The sequence below is a fragment of the Sorghum bicolor genome, chromosome 6 (assembly GCF_000003195.3).
Source record: "Sorghum bicolor cultivar BTx623 chromosome 6, Sorghum_bicolor_NCBIv3, whole genome shotgun sequence".
Classification (NCBI taxonomy): domain Eukaryota; kingdom Viridiplantae; phylum Streptophyta; class Magnoliopsida; order Poales; family Poaceae; genus Sorghum; species Sorghum bicolor.
This window is the reverse complement of record NC_012875.2, coordinates 58,041,960-58,046,365: the sequence shown is the minus strand read 5'-3', so window position 1 is coordinate 58,046,365 and position 4,406 is coordinate 58,041,960. Positions and strand designations below refer to the sequence as shown.

At 45.2% G+C, this 4,406-nt stretch overlaps 1 non-coding gene across 1 annotated transcript; it reads right to left on the bottom strand.

Moving 5' to 3' along the window:
• TRNAD-GUC lies at nucleotides 358-429 on the bottom strand. The gene has a single exon. It is a non-coding gene; the product is annotated as a tRNA-Asp (tRNA).

Sequence of the window (4,406 nt, the reverse complement as noted above, 5' to 3'; positions counted from 1 at the left end):
ATTACAATGTCTGACACTGTTCATGGCTCCGTTCACTCCAATTCAGAATTGCCTGCCAAGCACGCTTATTTTCAGACCTGAAGCACAACCGGATCTCCATTTTATTTCGCTGGATGTTATGTAACTTTTCTGAATCCGGGACCTGAGGCAGCACAACGATCAGAGTTGCAATCCGATCTGTTGTCATCTGTAGTTTCTCCGTTGAAACCAAGACGTAGTGCGTGTTCTGACTCCACTATGATTGCATCTCATGGACGCACGGAATACTCAGTTGATGGCTTAAACAATTTTTTTTTTAAAAAAACGCTACTCAGGTGATGGATAAAATAGAACAAAATCAAAAGAACCCAAAACAAACGCCGTTGCCGGGGATCGAACCCGGGTCGTCCGCGTGACAGGCGGAAATACTCACCACTATACTACAACGACTTGGTTGGGTTTGATCGATTTTCAATCAACTTGGAATTTGGTTCATCTAACATCTGACTATACTCAACATGTTCACGGAACAATCGTGTGCATCAACATGGACAAAAATCAAAACTAGGAGGTAGCCTGATGCCACGTATCGCGCATTTTGGGATTGGGAACAGCAGGCTCCGCCTGTAACTGTGACTGCACCAGCGTAAGAAACAGTGCTCTACTAGCTATGTTACGTCTCGTTTAGACGTACATGTAATGTAGTCACCGTTCACATGTGTTGCTTCAACATATATAGATGTATCCTGTGCAACCCAGTTTCGTGTGCAGCTTATGCAACCACTAATTAAAGTCACAGGATTTAGATCCAACGTCTGAGGTTTTTTTCACTTAAACCCTCTCATCTCGATACACACGGGTCAAATTTAAACCCACAGGTGGAGGGGTTTAAGTGAAAAAAACTTCAGACATTAGATCTAGATCTTGTGGCCTTAATTGATAGTTACATATGTTACATACGAAGCTGGGTTGTATATGATAGGTTGCCGATATAATATGCGTGCATTGAAACAAGTCCCTCTGGTGTTAATTAGGGTGGATTTTTGTTCTCATACCGTGAAAAAAAGATGTACAAGATCTTTCACTGGCCACTACCACTTCGCAGCCCAATACACACAGTCAGGGCCCAACGAAACCTCAGATTCTGAGTTTGAAATCTGCAGCGTCAATATCGCTCTTTTGGCACGCCGTTTGTGTGTTCTGAAACCGTGACTTCCGACCTCATCGGCGGCGTCTTCGCAACGGCGATTCCCCTCCTCCCCTCCGCACTGTCCGTACCACCCGCCCTCCACCACCACCGCTGCTCCGAACTGCAAACCCAACGTTGCGCAAGTCGGCAAGCCCTCCAACGGCATCACCGCAACGGTCTAAAAAAAAATCTCGCCACCGCTCGCCGTGCCTAATTTTGTATAAATACAGTTCAAATGGATCGGATTGATGAGTCCCATTCACTTCACCCTAACCTCCACTGCCCTTCGCCGTCGCCAGTTCGCCGCAACGCGTTCGCCAAACGTCGCGCGTGCAGGTTGCTCGTTCGAGTTCGTTCCCTAGTTACCACTCGCCTAATTGGCTTATCGCCTTCTCTTTCCATTTAAGTTCTGAATTCTGACCATTTTCGATCGTGCTGCGCATGCGCAGGATGGTGAAGGAGCGCGGCGGCGCTCTCCGGCGCACTCGGGCGACGGCTTCGGCATCAGGAGTCCGGAGCGAGGAGAACGTGCCGCCGGGTGGCGCTTTGGGTACCGCGCCTTCGATTTCAGCCCCAACGGCGTGTTAAGCCCTGTTTAGATTGCAAAAATTTTGGCCAAAGTGGTAGATTTTTTTGTTGTCAGAACTTGAGCAGAGAAATCTGACACACACAAAAAATTTTCAGGTGTTTAGTTGAACAATTTTTTTCCTGACAAAATCTAGACTGCAGACACAGGTAGAAGGGCATTAAATGCTGTGTTTGGGACTGCATGCATATGCAAACGTTGCTTTGCATGCCGCATGCAGCACTTTCCACATCGGTGTCACTCATGCAAAGTTGCTTTGTCTTTAATCACAATGATATATATAAACAATAATAATTTGTATTTGTTCACAAACACTCAACCCTATTATTCACCACTGTCCCTATCACTATTATATGCCGAATACAGAGATTATTCGCACATCCACACTCAGTCCTCAACCCAGTACAAAAAATACAAGCACAGGAAGATCAAAACTGTTCATCCCAAAAAGATCTTTCAAACACCAGTGCACAACGCAGTGGCGATTGAATCACGAAACTGATTCATCACATTCCACTCATCCTCCACGACCTCAGGATCCGGCTGGAACTCAAATGCCTCTGGTGGCACATAGTTAGCATCCCTATTGAGCTGCTCAAAGTGCCTGTCATGCACTCCACTAGTCCTCATGAAATTGTGTAGTGCCATACAAGAGCATATTATCATGCTTTGCTTTACGGTGGAGTATGGGGGAACATCACGTAACATACGCCACTTCATTTTCATAACGCCAAATGCCCTCTCTACGACATTCCTAAGAGATGAATGCGTATAGTTGAAGATTTCTTCTTTACCTTGAGGGTCGACGTTTCTGTACTCTTGCATATGGTACTTGGTTTCCTTGTATGGGGCTAGATAACCAAGCCGGTTTGGGTACCTGGAATCAACAAGGTAATATTTCCCTGTAGTTACAGTACCATATCTATGAGCAAAAACATGCCAATTTAGATAACAGGCACAACATGTAACCATACGACAATATACCTGGAGGTGGATGGGGGAACTGATCACCAAAAGTTGATGTTGCATCATTGAAGACTCTCATATCATGAGCAGATCCAGGCCATCCAGCAAGGACAAAACTGAACCTCATGTCGAAGTCACAGACAGCCAAGACATTCTGTGTGGTTCTACCCTTGCGGTTCAAGTACTGGACAAATAAATTACTAGGCACAGTTAATGGTATATGGGTTCCATCTATTGCGCCTATGCAGTCCTTGAAGTAGGGATAGAACCTAGGGCTTCTAAGTCTGTCATGCATTGTACTAAATGTAGGGTCAACAGGTTTTAGGATGTCGGCAGCTAATCTGTCCATACATACCAACACTTTGTTGAAAAGCCTAGAGATAGTACCCAGTGACCTCTCAAATCTTTCCTTAGCTTGCCTAACACTTTGACAGTCTCCAAGCATCCATAAGAAGATACCTAGTGCTTCTAAAGAGGTTGATTTCCTACTGGATTTGAGGCCATATGTTTCTGTCAGGACATCATGAAGTTTGTGAAACATTTCAGGGTTCATCCTAAACATGGTGTAACACCTATCAGGGTCATGTAGATTATCCATGACCCACTCTATTCCAGGCAATTTAGGGGTTCTATAAGGGCGCCTACTCAAGTACTTATCAATATGTATGGCTTGCTCTAACATACCACTGGTTCTTAATGCATGACTTGACATCAACTCGATCATAATCATGGTCTGAACGGCCTCGTCCCAATCATCTCCCATTGATACATCCTCACTGTGTTCAACTGGTTGGGACTCGTCATCACTGCTGACATGTAGGTCTTCTCCATCCTGTCATCATCAGCATAGGTATGTCAGCCCCCCTTCCAATTTCAAATGCTGTCCAAAACCCTAGCACAGCTCGATGGCCATGCAACAGAACAATGATTATCCACAGTATAAAGCAAAAAATAGAGAAACTAATCCACACAACTGCAATGAAGAAAGTTCAGATGACAAAGCACAAATCCTAGATGAACCCCACATTTGGGGCACTAAATTAGAGTTCAAATTGTTCACCAAAGACTAAACGGATTACGACTAACTGCATTAGGACTTACTCTAACTGCATTACAACTAAGGCTAACTGCATGCACTTCAATTAAGCAGGGGAACTAGTTCTCCATCGGGAGGTTTTCTTGAATGATGATCCACCTAGCAGCATCGTCAGTGCAAGAAAGGAAGATGGCCAGATCAACTTCATCTCGGCAGATCTTCCTAACAGCCAGGAAGGAACTCCTGGTAGCTGCAGTAATTCCCATCCCCAATGCAATGTTATATGCCTGCTCGACCATCTGTTTCTTTGTCTGATGCTGATTAGGGGACTGCTGTGCCTGATGCTGATTCTTCTTTTGCTGCAACTCCAATATGGTACCAAACAAGTTTACCTTTTGCCTTTCAATGTCATTGGCCTCACGTTGGTTGCTATCCCAAGACTTAGCATTAGAGCTCCTAGTTTTCTTGCTAGGGCTGGAGGCTGTGGAATTAGTGCTAGAAGGCCTTTTGTGTACTTGGCTACCAGGGGTTGGAAATCCCTGACTTGCAGGGGTTGCAAATCCCTGACTACCAGGGGTTGCAAATCCCTGACTTGCAGGGGTTGCACCATCTGCCTGTACCTCATGCTGAGCATCCTCGTCATCGGAGTC